Raw genomic sequence first — 16,789 nt, forward strand, 5'->3', positions numbered from 1 at the left:
CCTATGGGACCGGCGGGCCGGGTCCCTTTCGGTTCGGCGGGGGCAGAGATCGTGCAAAGAGAAAATCGAGGCGAAGCACGCGAGCGATTTACCCAGGTTCGGGCCGCACGGATGCGTAAAACCCTACTCCTGCTTTGTGGTTTTGTATTGATTTCTAGCTCGGGAGCGCGGAGTGCTACAGTACACACCAGCGGCTAGCAAGACCGAGCGTGAGTGTTCAAACTGGTTCTACCCCCCTCTACGTTGCACACGGGCCTCCTTTTATATGCTCAAGGGGCTACCGACAGGTGGCAACGGAGGTAAAGGGCAAAAATGGAAAGGTGCTGTGGTAGGCACAGCTACCTGCTACAGTGTATCATACCTAACCCTGACGGCAGGGGACAAGGGTCTTAAATGCCCGTCTGTGTCGCCTAAACAGTGCGAAAAGGGACCGCCAGGGACGCCACCGTTCGCCACGATGGCGATCTTGTCAGCGCCGCTTGCCACTGCACGTCCCTAGCTGCACAGCCTTCCGCCACGTACGCCTGGAAGGGCCCCAGAGCGACACGTTGGTGGATGTGCTGGAGCGCGGGCGCGGAGAGGTGGCTTGCCGCGGCAAGCGCCTTGCCGCGGTTGTTGTCTTGTCGCGTCCGGGAGCTTGTCGCTCACCGGGTCTTGCCGGAACGCGTGGTGCGCCGCGGCAAGTTCCTTGAAATGCCTTGAGTGGCCTTCCCGGCAAGCTCCTCTTGCCGGGGTCTTGTCTTCTTGACTTGGACACTTTGTTCTTGAATGGCTCCAAAGGAACCACGGAGGATCTTGGCGGTCACCCGGCAAGCCTTGCCGCGGGATGCTGCGACTGGCCGTGCACAAGTTCGGGATACTAGGGTACCCCTACTCTAGTACACCGACACAAAGGCGCCAGGATTTATCCTTCTTTGGCACCATCACCAAGTTTGCTAGCCAGTCCGGGTGTTTTATTTCTCTAATGAATCCGGCCTCGATTAGCTTGGCTAGCTCCTCCCCCATAGCTTGACATTTGGGTTCGAAAAAGTGTCATAGTGTTTGTTTGCCCGGTTTATATCACTACAAAAAAATACACTTCCGTGATGATACGTGTTTGTCACAGTAGGTCACGTTTTCTATCATGCATGTACATCCATGACAAATTTATGACAAAATCAAGATAGTCATACCTGTGCTGTCGTAGAAGTGTTCCATGACATTACCAAAATTATCATCACGGAAGTGTCCACTTCCATGACGATAAATTGCGCATCACAGAAATGCTTTCGTCAAGGGTGACCGACACGTGGCATCTGCCGTAACAGAACGCCGTTAAGCTATCAGGTCCGGTTTTGGATCCGATAACCCGTTAACAGCCCGGACCAATGGGGATTTTCCACGTGTAAAATTCTGATTGGCTGACGGAAACATGTATCAGCTCCGCATTGGCACAGGTTTCACTCATCCAATGGGCGAGATGCGCCTATGATATGTTGACACGTGGACCGTCCCAAAAGTGGCCCATAAAGTTTAAATGGGCAACCCCAACTAAAGGCCCACAAGATTTTGTGGTCCATAATGGGCCAGCCCAACAAAAGGCCCACGAGATTTTGCGTATCATAATGGACCGGCCCAGCTAAAGGCCCGCGAGATTTTGCAGGCCATAATGGGCCGGCCTAGCTAAAGGCCCGCGAGATTTTGCGGACCATAATGGGTCGGCCCAGCTAAAGGCCCAACATTCTCAGTTAAGGCCCGTACGGCTAGTGTGAAATCGGCCCATCAACGGCATGTCCTAAACTTGTCATCATCGCGGCCCATGGTCACTTCTGGCCCGTTAACAGTCCGCTAAGTGTATGGGCTGAATTACGGCCCGGTGTATTTCCGGCTTGTTAAAGGTCCTCCTTCATTTGGGCCCATTTACAGGCCATTGAAACTTTTGGCCGATAAACGACCATGAAGGATTTGGGTCCTATTCGGCCATGTCTGGCATTCGGCCTGTTAGAGGCCCACTATAGATTTGGGCCACTTTCGGCCTATTGTGATTTTTGGCCTGCTAACGTCGGACGAAATCCATGGGCCATATGTGGCCCAACGTCACATCGGGCCCATCAACGGCCCATATAAAAATGACAATAATCTAGCCCGACCGAACTTCCGGACTGTTAAAGGCCCGTGTATTAGGTCGGCGCATTTACGGCCCGTCCGAATTTCGGCATGTGAAAGATCCGCATCATAAATGGGCGCAATCTCACTTTCGGTCTTTTAAAGGCCCATGTTTTTATGGGCTCGAGATATTTACACCTATAAATGGCCTATTGTTACTGAGGGCCAAAATTATGTCTAGGCCTATTAAAGGCCCACTATGGGCACATGCCTACCAGAAAAATATGAAATCTTATGCTAATTTAGGCCCAGATATTTTTAGTGGGCTACGTGCAAATTTCGGCCCATAATCGTTTTTAGCCCAGTTGGAATGGGCCCGACGAATGTTGGCATGTTGGGCTCCTACGAAGCTTTCGGCCGAATACATTACTAAGATAAACCTACACTATACAAAAATAGCATCGTAATTATAGCAGCCTTTGGCAGCATCATAAATGTTGTATCACAACAAAAGGCATGTTGGCATAAAGTTTACAGTCCTTGCAGATAAAAGCACCATCAGATGTATAGAAGCACAGATCATTTGACCTGAGTGCTAATGTTTCAGGCTATAGAATCTGATGGAGCGGCACGATCTTCACCTTTTTTTCCGCCATTGCTCTTGAACAACGAAGCGAATGTCTGATAGTCTGGTTTCAAAACCATTCATATCTTGACGACATTTGTCAACCACTATTCTTGTTTCCAAAATGATGCCCATTAGGTATTGGACTTGTGTCTGGAGCACAGATATATCACTCTGTCTAGCAGGAAGATTTTGTTCAGTAGGCGATTTGGACGAGGTTACCTTGACAACCAACCCAGAATTACACAGGAAGGTGCTTTTTGCACTAGTGGAGAGATACTAACGCACTACAGCAAGAGGTGACATTGTGCCTGTGGTAGCCTTGTCGCCTTCAGGTGGTTGTGGCTGTTCAATCATTTTTTCCATAGCTTCCTGAAAGTTTGAACTTGTAGATTAGTGTACCAGATAAGTTACTAATGAGACAAAAACAAACAAAGTAGGTTACACGTTTATACATAACTTATTTTGGTGAACTAATGTAATATATTAGCATGTATTGTAGTGCCAACTACATAATAAAATCACTTTCAGAACATATGTCCATGTAGCATGCCTATTGTATTGTCTATTTCCTCACATTCGTTGACATCTAAGGATAAAGAGACATGGTTTAAAGTAGGATGAACATAGTATGACATCATTCATATCATGGGCAAACAGATATAAAACAAACAGGCTATTTTATCATTATGTGCGCACGTGAACATAACAACTAGAATACAGATCAAGACCAAAAGAATATCCTTCATCTCTTTTAAACCATGTAAGGTGAAATGATACGTTAAGACAACTGTGTATAAAAGTGAATAGAGTAACTAACATTGGCTGCAAACCAAGTAGTTAAATGAACACATCACAGTACCAATCAGTTCAAAGGCGGGAGGAGTGAGGACTTACAACAGCGACTTGAACTGGTGTGCTCATGCGCTTCATCTTGCTGGTGTGGCAATCCTTGAAGATTTGCACTACATTCGTTTCAGGTTCTTTTTGGTCCATACAGGCTTTCCTCTGTATTTGGAACAAGTCAATATAGATATGATAATATGGCACAGAAAAAAGAAGGAAGTAGCAGCTATTTACAATAGCCTCGCAGTGTGCAATATAGCTACGAGATCCTGTTGTCTGTTGGAATTTCACTTTAGAACGGTTGGTCTTGTTCTTCAAATAGTTAGCCTAGAAGGAGATACACTTGTAAGGCACATACATAAATACAAGTTCAATATGTGGTCTGATCAAATACATATAGCCTACCTGATACTTTGGATCAGACCAGTGTTTAACGAGGGTTGTCCAGTCTTCATCTATAATATATTTCACTGGAGATGTTTGGGCGATTTCATTGTTAGCCTTGCCTTCAAAGTGAGATTTTCTAAGGTGGTACCGATACTGTCGCAGAGCAGACTAAAAAACATGAGTGCATGCTTGTTTAGTTGCATCATCTTTCGGATCCAACTTGAACCTCATCTGTTGAAAAAAGAATGTGAGTCTTATTAGGAGGAATCTATAAAGTATGGGACGGAGCAAGACAATATTACTAATTGCGATGAATAACATTACTTACGGATAAATGGACAAGGAAGGTGTTAAACTGGGTATTGTCTATCTCATTCCTGTACTGGATCCATGTTGGGAGGATACGTGCATGACACCTAACGACAACGGCTGCCTCTGATACTAACTTGGCTAACTCTGTAGCATCACGTGGCCTTTTTAAACCTGCCTCAAAATGGATCTCCATTCTTCCTCCTTTAGATTTTGTTAAGCTGTCAAGCATTATCCCTGATGTCTGTTTCCACTTGCGTCGTGGTGCTAGTTCAACAACGAATATGGAAAGTGTTAGTGTACATCAAACTGTGAGAGTACATATAAAGGAGCATGCAACTGCAACTTGACTCGGTCAGGTACCGTCTTGGTGTTGATGCTCATGAGGTTCATCTGATCTTGCCAAGTCATGTTGTGTCAGCAGTGCTTCGGAAGTAGTGTTAGGTGTGAAGGCAGCTTGGGAACTGGCCAGTTCCGGAGCAAACAAACGAGTAACTCATTGAGATGCTGGTACAGTTGAAGCGGATGCTGCAGCTGGTGGAGCAGGTGATACTGTGTTTGTAGATTTAGCCGCTGGACTTGGACCTTCTACTGCACTATAAGTACCAGCAGAATCTGGATGGTAGATCCTTTTCTGTTTCACCCGATGAGTAACACCACTCCCTACTATATTATTTTCCTTGCTTTTTTTACTTTGCCATGTCAAGCCGTACCCACAACACAAAAGAATAAAATCGCTCTTCAGAACTCATTGATGCATGATACAGACAAGCAATACTTTGATGTAAGACAACCATATGAGGATGGAATATGTAAGAAAAATAGGACGGCATGACATATTCATGGCTACGATGTGTAAACTAAGCAGAAGGATTTTCAAGAAAATGGAAGTGATGCAAGCTAGACACCATATGAAAGATGCAACCAATATTACTCTGCCAAGTTAAAAGTGTCTTGTCATAAGTGGCAATTCAAAAAATTAGAAGCAGTACAACGTAGAAATAAATGCAAGATGCAACCACTATCAAACTGCCATGTTAAAAGTTTCCAATCATGAGTGACTGATGTGGGATACACAACAGCAGTACTTTGATGTAAGAACATGGTATGATAGATAGATGCAGTGTATTCTAGACATAGAACGCCATGTCATATGCACATGTATAATGTATGAACTCAGCAGGTGCAATTTAATCAAAATAGAAGAAATACATGCTAGACAACATATGCAACATGAAACCAATTATCACACTGTCAACTTAGAGCAAGCACCTGCGATGGTGGAGTACGAGAGATGAACTCATCATGTAGACTTGGGACTTCAACTTCATTAGCAGTAGCAGTGGCAAATCTAGAGATTCTTTGTTTGCGTCGGTGCGGAGGACCACCAACATCCCCTAACTTACTCTTTTCCTTCCTATTTTCTGATATTGCCTTATAAAGTCAAAACCACAAGAAGATGAATAAAATTAGCTCTGCATAACTGGTTGATGCATGATACAGACGAACACTACTTTGATGTAAGGCAAGCGCAGGATAGGAGGATGGAATATATACAAAAAAGACAGTGTTTCATATTCACACGTACGATAGGAGGATGGAATATGTATGAAAAAACAGTAAGCGGAAGGCATTTCAACAAAAAATAGAAGAAATTAAAGCTAGTCACCATATGAACATGCAACCAATATCACTCTATCAGGTAAAAAGAGTCTCGTCGTAAGTGTCATTTCAAGAAATTAGAAGTAGTACAAGCTAGAAGACAATGCAAGATGCAACCTACATCACAATCCCAAGTTAAATGTGTCTTATCGGTAAGTGATCGTTGCAGGTATAAGTTGTAAGCTATGCAGATGCAATTCAACATAATCAGAAGCAATACAAACTAGAGAGCATACGAAAAACGCAACCACATATAACAGTTCCAAGTTAGAGCAAGCACCTGTGATGGTGGAGTAGGGGAGATGTGCTCATCATGTACACGTATGTTCTAGAAACAGGAACACATGTCATATTCACAGGCATTATGTGTAAAGTAAGCAGATGCAATTCAACAAAATTAGAAGCAATACAAGCTAGACATCATACGCAAGATGCAACCACATATAATAGTGCCAAGTTAGAGCAAGCACCTATGATGGTGGATTAGGGGAGATGTGCTCATCATGTACACGTATGTTCTAGAAACAGGAACACATGTCATATTCACATGCATTATGTGTAAAGTAAGCAGATGCAATTCAACAAAGTTAGAAGCAATACAAGCTAGACATCATACGCAACATGCAACCACATATAGTAGTGCCAAGTTAGAGAAAGCACCTGTGATGGTGGAGTAGGGGAGATGTGTTCATCATCTACACAGTTACGTTGACTGTCTAGCCTTGCATTGTCTTGCGAATCTTGTTGGGGGGATGGCGGAGTAGAATCTATAGAGAACCTCCATTTCAGTTGCTCGGAAGGACCACCATCATCCAATGCCTTGCCAATTTCCTTTAGCTTTATTGATTTTGCATTGTGAGGTCAAACTAACAAGAAAAAGGAATATATTCGCTCTTCGGAACTCATTCATGCATGATACTGACGAACACTACTATGATGAAAGGCAAAGTCGTGATACAAGGATGGAATATGTACGAAAAAATGGACGGCTTGACATATTCACACCTATGATGTGGTAACTAAGCAGAAGGCACTTCAACTAATTAGAAGCACTGCATACTAGACACCATATGAAAGGTGCAATCAATATCACTCTGCCAAGTTAAAAATGTCTCGTCATAGGTGGCGTTCATCAAACTAGAAGCAATACATGCTAGAAATCATATTCAAGACACAAACCAATATCACACTGCCAACTTAAAGGTGTTCCATCATAAGTGACTGATGCAGGATACACAAGAAGAGTAGTTTCATGTAAGAACATGGTGTGATAGACAGATATAGTATGTACCAGAAACAGGAAAGCGTGTCATATTCACACGTATCATGTGTAAGCTAAGCAGATGCAGTTTACACTAATTAGGAGCAATACAAGCTAGACACCATATGCAACATGCAACCAGATATCACACTGCCAAGTTAGAGCAGGCACCTTGGATGGTGGAGTAGGGGAGCGGAGACTTGGACCTTGTAATGCACTATCAGTACAAGGAGAATAGGTATAGATGCTCCGTTTATGTTGCTGCAGAGGACCACCATCATCGCCTTCCTTATTCTTTTCCTTCCTCTTTCTTGATTTTGCCTTGTCAAGTCAAACCCACAAGAAAAAGGAATAAAATTTGCTCTTCAGAACTCATTGATGCATGATATTGAAGAACACTACTTTCATGTAAGGCATCCGCATGATAGGAGGATGGAATATGTATGAAAAACAGGACAGCGTGACATATTGACATGTATGATGTATGAAGTGTAAACTAAGCACAAGGTGCTTGAACTTGTTAGAATCAATGCAAGCTAGAAACCATATGAAAGATGAAACCAATATCACTCTGCCAAATTAAAAGGGTGCCCTAACAAATGTATTTGACCAAATTAGAAGCAATATATGGCAACAGGCCAGAAATAATATGCAATATGCAACGAACAAAGGTGACTCATCGTAAGTGATTGATGCAGGATACAGAAGAGAGGTAGTTTCATGTAAGAACAAGGTTAACACATAGATGTAGTGTGTACCAAAAATAGGAAGGCATGTCATATTCACAGGTATAATGTGTAAACTAAGCAGATGCAATTTACCCTAATTAGAAGCATTACAAGCTAGACACCATATGCAACATGCAACCACATATCACACTGCGAAGTTAGAGCAAGCACCTGTGATGGTGGTGTGGGGGAATTGCGGTCATCAACTAGAGAGTTGCGTTGACTATCTTCATTTAGCCTTGCTGTTTCTTGAGAATCGTGTGGGGAGGATGACACTGCACTCTTTAAACGAGTATGGTGTCTCACAGTAACCCACCCGGGTGACAGTCTCATCATAAGTGATTGACGAGGGATACAAAATAGCATTAGTTTGATGTACGAACATGGTTAATAGACATATGTAGTACTCCCTCCGTTCGGAATTACTTGTCACAAAAATGGATGTATCTACAACTAAAATACATCTAGATACATTCATTTCTTGGACGAGTAATTCCGAACGGAGGGAGTATGTATCAAAAACAGGAAGGCATGTCATTATCAAAGGTATAATCTGTAAAGTAAGCAGATGCAATTTAACCAAATTGGAAGCAATACAAGCTAGACACCATATGCAACATGCAAACACATTTGACAGCGCGAAGTTAAAGCAAGCAACTGGGTTGGTTGTGTGTGGCAATTGAGATCATCAACTGCAGAGCTACGTTTACTGTCTCCAACTACTGACACTGCATCCTTTAGAGCGTTGAAACGCTTAGTCCTTATCTTTGAATTACACTGGAGCGACTTCTGTCTTTTCTTTTCAGCATTCATCAACATTGTGTCAGAGTCTAAAATACCCATGCATAACAAAACAATAGTGTGAGTATGGGTGAAGTGTGTGAACAATTAGTACAATGTAAAGGTAGCAGATAGCAGGTCGGTGAGAAATAAATGATGGTAGACATATGATAGCTCTGCAACATGCATGGCACACTAAATTACTACAGGATTCTATGAAAATAAAATTTGACTCAAAACAAATAGGTCAGTCCATTTTTTCTGCATCGTCCGATGTACAAAGAACGGGCAGATCGCCTTCATCTACCTCTAGCCAGTCAATCTTGACGATCTTCCTCGAAACGGTAGCGACCACTGGCCCAGTCCCCTGCCTGCGCCCTCCCCTCGAACTCACCGCACCGCCGTGCTTGGCACCGCCCCCCGGCAATCCATTCAAGCCCCGCCGACCTCCAGATCGGGTGCAAGTAGCTCCTGGGCCCCACACCACTATGATAGACACCGATGTGCCTCTTCCCTGGTGAACAGGCGAACTAGGTGCTCCGCGCGCCTAAGCGGGTGCTGCTTCTTTTAATTGCGGTTCGACTAACCCTGAATTGAAATCCAGGCGGGCTACTGACCTCTAGCAAAGGTGAAATAGTAAAGGGAGGAAACCTTGCTCATTTAGTATCATGAAGAAGATGCAGTAAGAAGCGCTCAACTAGTTTCTTTCGTGGGAGGAATACGGTGTGAGTAGAGACGTAAGGTTTGCACAAATAAGGGAAGAGGAGTACCTCTTTCTGCTGGCAGTGTTGTGTCCTCCTTCTGTTTTTCCAACGATCTTCTTGTGGTTCGCTGGAAACGAGAAGTTATGGAGGACGGTGCAGCCTTGGACGAACCCATGGCCAAGTAGTTGAGTGTGGTGCGGTGGCCGTCTGTTGGCGGCGGGGAAGCAGATCCGAGGCGGCGAATGACGGCGTAGCGAGAACAGCTCCGGTGCGGTGGACGGTTGCGATAGTGGAGCGGCATCAATGAGGCGCAGGATGGCGTGGTTGGAGTAGTTTTGGTATGGCACACGTCGGTGTCGGTGTCGTGGAGGCAGCTCTACATCGGCTTCAGCTGCTAAGTCCTTGAGGGCGTTGCGGTTGCGGTTGCGTTGGACGACGACGTCTGGGTACCGGCTCCGGCGTGATGGAGGAGGGCGACGGTGGATTGGGCACTATGGGGTGGAGGACGGAGGAGGCTGGGGTTTCGCGGCTGGTGGAGAGGGCGTTTTGGCGCCCACGGAGTATGAATGGGGAAATGGAGGGAGGCGGGGAACTAAGGGGGAACAATCTTTCGGTTTGGGACGCGCTTGTTTGAAATTTGGGGAAAGTTAGAAACTTTGGCCCTGAAAGCACAAGTGCTCCCTGGGTGATTTTGATAATTAATGACAACATATCTCTTGTTGGACTAATACTTTTACCTAGTATGTTTCAGACAAGTTCAATAGATTAAATGGCATGGACTAAAGGATGTGGAACCCCTTCAAGATGCTAAGGACAAAGGATTGGCTCAAGCTTCAAGATCAAGACTCTACATTTTATATTTTAGTGATCCAAGATCACATTGAGTCTATAGGAAAAGCCAATACTATCAAGAGGGGATGAGGTGTTGCTTAATGGCTTGCTTGCTCAAAGTGCTTAGTGATATGCTCCAAAACCCTCAACCACCTTCCCACATCCACATATGACCTAAACCAAAAGTCAAACTCGGCCCCACCGATTCTTTCTATCCGGAGCCACCGAGTTCAGTTGACATAGCCACTGCCAGAAACCCTAATCAGTTCGGTCTCACTGATGGGATCTCGGTCTCACCGAGATGGGCTTGCAAACTCTCTGTTACCTATTGCAATATTTTCGGTCCCACCGAGATATGCAATCGGCCCCACCAAGTTTGCTTGGCCAACTCTCTGTTTCACTTATTACCCAAATCGGTCCCACCGAGTATGAGTAATCGGTCAAACCGAGTTTTGGATTTACCCTAACCCTAGCACATCGGTCCCACCGAGTTGATCCAGTCGGTCCCACCGAAAACCCTAACGGTCACTAGGTTTGCTATATCGGTCCGACCAAGTTTCTCAATTCGGTCTCACCAAGATTGGTAAATTGTGTGTAACGGTTAGTTTTTGTGTGGAGGCTATATATACCCCTCCACCCACTCTTCATTCGTGGAGAGAGCCATCAGAACATACCTACACTTCCAATACATATTTTCTGAGAGAGAACCACCTACTCATGTGTTGAGGCCAAGATATTCCATTCCTACCACATGAATCTTGATCTCTAGCCTTCCCCAAGTTGCTTTCCACTCAAATCTTCTTTCCACCAAATCCATATCCTGTGAGATAGAGTTGAGTGTTGGGGAGACTATCATTTGAAGCACAAGAGCAAGGAGTTCATCATCAACACACCATTTGTTACTTCTTGGAGAGTGGTGTCTCCTAGATTGGCTAGGTGTCACTTGGGAGCCTCCGACAAGATTGTGGAGTTGAACCAAGGAGTTTGTAAGGGCAAGGAGATTGCCTACTTCGTGAAGATCTACCGCTAGTGAGGCAAGTCCTTCGTGGGCGATGGCCATGATGGGATAGACAAGGTTGCTTCTTCGTGGACCCTTCGTGGGTGGAGCCCTCCGTGGACTCGCGCAACCGTTACCCTTCATGGGTTGAAGTCTCCATCAATGTGGATGTGCGATAGCACCACCAATCGGAACCACGACAAAAACATCTGTGTCTCCAATTGCGTTTGAATTTTCCAAATCCTTCCCTTTACATTCTTGCAAGTTGCATGCTTTACTTTCCGCTGCTCATATACTCTTTGCATGCTTGCTTGATATGTATTGTGTTTGTTAAACTTATGCCTAAACTCCACTTCAACTTAAGAAAATTAAAAAACTGCAACTTTTAGCACTTAGTGTCTAATCACCCCCCTCTAGACACCTCTTCTCGATCCTTTCAATTGATATCAGAGCTTTGGTCTCCATTGCCTTGGTTTAAACACCATTGGAGGAAGATGGGTGAGTCTAGTTTGGGGAGTCTTAGACGTAGAGTGCCTATTCTTGATGGAGAATATTTTCATGATTGGAAAAATGAAATGCTTGAGATTTTCAATGAATATCACTTGAACAAGTATATTGCTAGCCCTTGTGCACCTCATGTTGATCCCATGCATCCTACCCTTGATGAGTCAATTGACATGATTCACAATCTTAGAACTGTTAATCTTATCACTAGAGGCTTGCCTAGAAAATTGATTGGATGTTTGCCTACTCTTAAGTGTGCCTACACCATATGGAAATTTCTTGAGGAACTCTTTCCAAATTATTCCTTGAAAGATCTAGATGAAATTCTCCATAAGTCTATTGCCTTGATTAAGATGAGTTCCAATGATCCCAAATTTGGTGACTGCTTATTTGATCTTACTAATCTTACGAGTGCCAAAGGAGATGTTGGAATCATTAGCAATATCATTTCTAGAGCTATTAGAATTCATAAAGATAACTATAGAAATGATCATTTGTCTAATGAATTACCCTCTCTAGGAATTGATCAATCACAAAATGATGTTGAACATGAATACTATGATGAGGATGATGATAGTGACTATGATCTCGATGATGCGATGAGACACTTTGGTCTTATGGCAAATCTTCGCGGCTACATGGCTGGAGGAAAGGAATGGGTCCTTGATAGTGGATGTACTGATCATATGACCAGAGATAAAGACATGTTCCGTGAGCTTGCTGAAAACGACAGCCCTCAAAAGTATGTCACTTTTGGTGATAATTCAAAGGGTAAGGTGGTTGGCCTTGGTAAGGTGGCCATCTCACATGATAGCTCCATACAAAATGTCATGCTCGTTGAATCTCTTGGCTACAACTTACTTTCAGTATCTAGACTTGCTGATTTCGGTTTCAATGTCCTATTTACTGAAGTAGACTGCCAAGTGTTTCATAGAGATAATCATAAAATGGTATTTAGCGGTATACATAGAGGAGATCTTTACATTGTTGATTTCACTAAAAAGGCTCAACCTAGAACTTGCTTAATTGCTAAATCTTCTAAAGGCTGGTTGTGGCATAGAAGGCTAGGCCATGTGGGCATGCGAAACCTTGACAAACTCATTAAAGGAAATCATATCCTTGGCGTTAACGATGTCATATTTGACAAGGATAGACTTTGTAGTGCTTGTCAAGCAGGGAAAAAAGTTGGAGGAAGTCATCGCGCTAAGAACATCATGACCATAAGAAGACCACTCGAGCTACTTCACATGGATCTCTTTGGTCCAAATGCCTACAAGAGTCTCGGTGGTAACTCATTTGGTCTAGTCATAGTTGATGATTTTTCAAGATTTACGTGGGTGTTCTTTCTTGATGACAAATCGCAGGTCCAAAAGATCTTCAAAAACTTTGCTAGGAAGGCCCAAAATCAATTTGACGTGAAGATCAAGAAGGTTCGGAGCGACAACAGAACAGAGTTCAAGAACGCAAGGGTAGACACCTTTCTTGACGAAGAAGGGATCGCACATGAGTTCTTGGCCACATACACACCTCAACAAAATGGAGTTGTTGAGAGGAAGAACCGGAATCTTATCGAGATGGCAAGAACGATGCTTGATGAGTACAAGACGCCAAAACACTTTTGGGCGGAAGCGGTTGAGACAGCTTGTCATGCAACAAATCATTTGTATCTTCACAAGCTACTCGGCAAGACGGCATACGAGCTCCTCACCGGTAACAAACCCCAAGTTGGATACTTTCGAGTATTCGGCTCAAAGTGCTACATTCTTAATAAGCATCGTCGTTCTAAATTTGCTCCTAAGTCTCATGAAGGTTTCCTACTTGGTTATGGCTCAAACTCTCACACATACCGTGTCTACAACAATTTCACCCGAAAGGTTGAAGAAACGGTAGATGTGAAGTTTGATGAATCTAACGGCTCGCAAGTAGAGCAATTGCCAATTGATGTAGGAGACAAAGATCCCTCGGAAGCAATCCAAGACTTGTCTATTGGCAAGATTCGTCCAATGGAGATAAAGGAGAGTACCTCGTCCGTCCAAGTGGAAGCTTCTACCTCACGACAAGGTGAACGAAGAGTTGATACAGAAGCATTCACGAGTGGGACACACCAAGATGAAGAAAACGAGGAAGTGCACCAAGATGAACGTCAACAACCTCCTTCTCCACCACGACAAGAGAACAACAATGCTAACAATGAAGAAGGCCAAGAAGAAGAACAAGATGAAGAAGATGTTCAACCAAGACCCAAGAAAAAGCTTTCACGAGTTCGAGGAAGAATTGCTAAAGATCATCCCGTGGAGCAAATCTACAATGATATCCAAACCGGGAGAATCACTCGCTCAAAAACTCGTTTAGCTAACTTTTGTGAACACTATTCATTCATCTCTCGCATTGAACCTATGAAGGTTGAAGAAGCATTGGAAGATCCCGACTGGATAAATGCTATGCATGAAGAGCTACACAACTTTGAGAGAAATCAAGTGTGGACATTGGTCGAGAAGCCCAACAACAACCACAACATCATCGGTACCAAATGGGTGTTTCGCAACAAGCAAGATGAATATGGACAAGTGGTTCGCAAGAAAGCATGTCTCGTCGCCCAAGGCTACACACAAGTCGAAGGTATGGACTATGGTGAGACATATGCTCCCGTTACTAGACTTGAGTCCATTCGCATCTTACTTGCTTATGCTAATCACCATGATATCACCTTGTACCAAATGGACATTAAAATTTCTTTTCTGAATGGTGAAATAGAGGAGGAAGTTTATGTTAAGCAACCTCCTAGATTTGTCAATCCTAAGAAACCTAATCATGTCTACAAACTTCACAAAGCCCTTTATGGTCTTAAACAAGCTCCTAGAGCATGGTATAAATGCTTGACCAAGTTCGTTATTGAAAAAGGCTTTGAAATTGGAAAAATAGATTCTACTCTTTTTACTAAAAGGGTTAATGGAGAACTATTTGTATGCCAAATTTATGTCGATGATATTATATTTGGATCAACTAACCCTCATTTTAGTGAAAAGTTTGGGAAGCTAATGTCGGAGAAGTTTGAGATGTCTATGATGAGTGAACTCAAATTCTTTCTTGGTTTGCAAATCAAGCAAACTAAGGAAGGCACCTTTGTCTCTCAAACAAAGTACACCAAGGACTTATTCAAGAATATCAATATGCAAGAATGCAAAGGTATGACTACACACATGCCTACTAGTGGACATCTTGATTTGACCAAAGATGGTGAACCAGTTGATCAAAAAGTTTACCGCTCTATGATTGGTTCATTATTATATCTATGTGCTTCACGTCCCGATATCATGCTAAGTGTGTGCATGTGTGCACGATATCAAGCTGCTCCTAAGGAATGCCATCTTAAGTCCGTGAAGAGGATAGTGAGATACTTAATACATACACCAATTTTTGGCATTTGGTATCCAAAGAGGGCTTCCTTTGATCTTGTTGGCTACTCCGACTCGGACTATGCCGGTGACAAGGTTGATAGAAAGTCCACTTCGGGTACTTGTCAATTCCTTGTTAGATCTCTTGTGTCTTGGTCTTCCAAGAAACAAAACTCGGTATCCTTATCCACCGCCGAAGCGGAATACATTGCCGCTGGTTCATGTTGTGCTCAATTACTTTGGATGACCCAAACTCTTAAAGATTATGGGATATATGTGAAACATGTTCCATTACTTTGTGACAATGAAAGTGCTATCAAGATTGCTCACAATCCCGTGCAACACTCTCGAACTAAGCATATTGAAGTTCGTCATCATTTCATTCGAGATCACATTGCTAAGGGTGACATAAACCTTAAGCATGTTCGCACCAATAAGCAATTAGCGGATATATTCACTAAACCACTTGATGAGAAAGTGTTTTGCAGGTTAAGAGGTGAATTGAACATCATTGATGCTTAAAACTTGGAGTAGGAACTCCATTGGATACATGCAAGACTTGAGCTTATGACTAATCACTTGATATTTCTCCTATGATGATTATCTTATGTCTTGAAAATTTGCATCTTGCATGTTATCTAACCCTTGTAGGTACTTGGATGAATCTAATTCTATGAGATTGCAACTCACTCACATCTTGAGCAATCTCTACATCACCAAGTCTCTACACAATGGTGGTTGATGACAAGGAAGCACGAAACCTGTCAAACATATCCTTTGACAAATTCTATGTTGAGTTTCATGATTGTCATGTTGGATACACAAGTGCTCTTCCTTGCGAAAACTAACCCATGTAGGTAGATGAACTCAAAATCCAAAGGGTGCTCCCAACTCTTGATGGGCTACATCAACCTTGAGCAACCCACACAAGTTCAACTACATAATCAAGATCAACACCGCCACCCAAGGTATGTTATTCCATCTTAGAGAAGCTTTACTCCAAGTCATGAGTCAAAGCAACTCGACAAGATGTGAATACATCAAGATACTTAAACGAAAAATGGTAACCCCATTTTGAGCTTAAACGATGAGTACGACCAATGATCAAGTGATCTCACTTGACTCCTAAGTCAATGTACTCTAACATAGGTGACTTTGTCGCCGACCATCTCTAGATGAAGTTCTCTTGTGTTCTTTTCTGTGTTCTTGCATTTGTCTCATGCATATTTGTTTCCCCTTTCAACTTCATCTAGATCTTTTAGTCTCTTTGCTTTGCTTTTTGTTCTGCATTTTCTGCATCCAATTCATTGCAAATCTTTGTGAGATCTTATTTGTCCAGTGAGCTGAGGTGACAAGTATTTTTCTCTGTGATGAACTCGGTTCCACCGGTTTCATGTCTCCGGTCTAGCCAAAGATTTTCGGCGCAACCGAAGCATACAACTCGGTGACACCGATTTCACTACAGGAAAAAAATTTGCCATTTATTCATGTTTTATTCTTGATCCAGCTCCACTCAATGAATCTTGTCCTCTGCAAGCATCACATTTACCTTAATGCTTTGTACTGTGATTCAAGGACCGAACCCATTCACAACAAATTCCAGAAGACTCTTCTTGGAAATTGATGTCAAAGGGGGAGAGAGAGATCACATCAAAGCTTAATAATATCTCTAGGG

This window comes from Triticum urartu, chromosome 5 (assembly GCF_003073215.2).
Source record: "Triticum urartu cultivar G1812 chromosome 5, Tu2.1, whole genome shotgun sequence".
In the NCBI taxonomy this organism is placed as follows: Eukaryota; Viridiplantae; Streptophyta; class Magnoliopsida; order Poales; family Poaceae; genus Triticum; species Triticum urartu.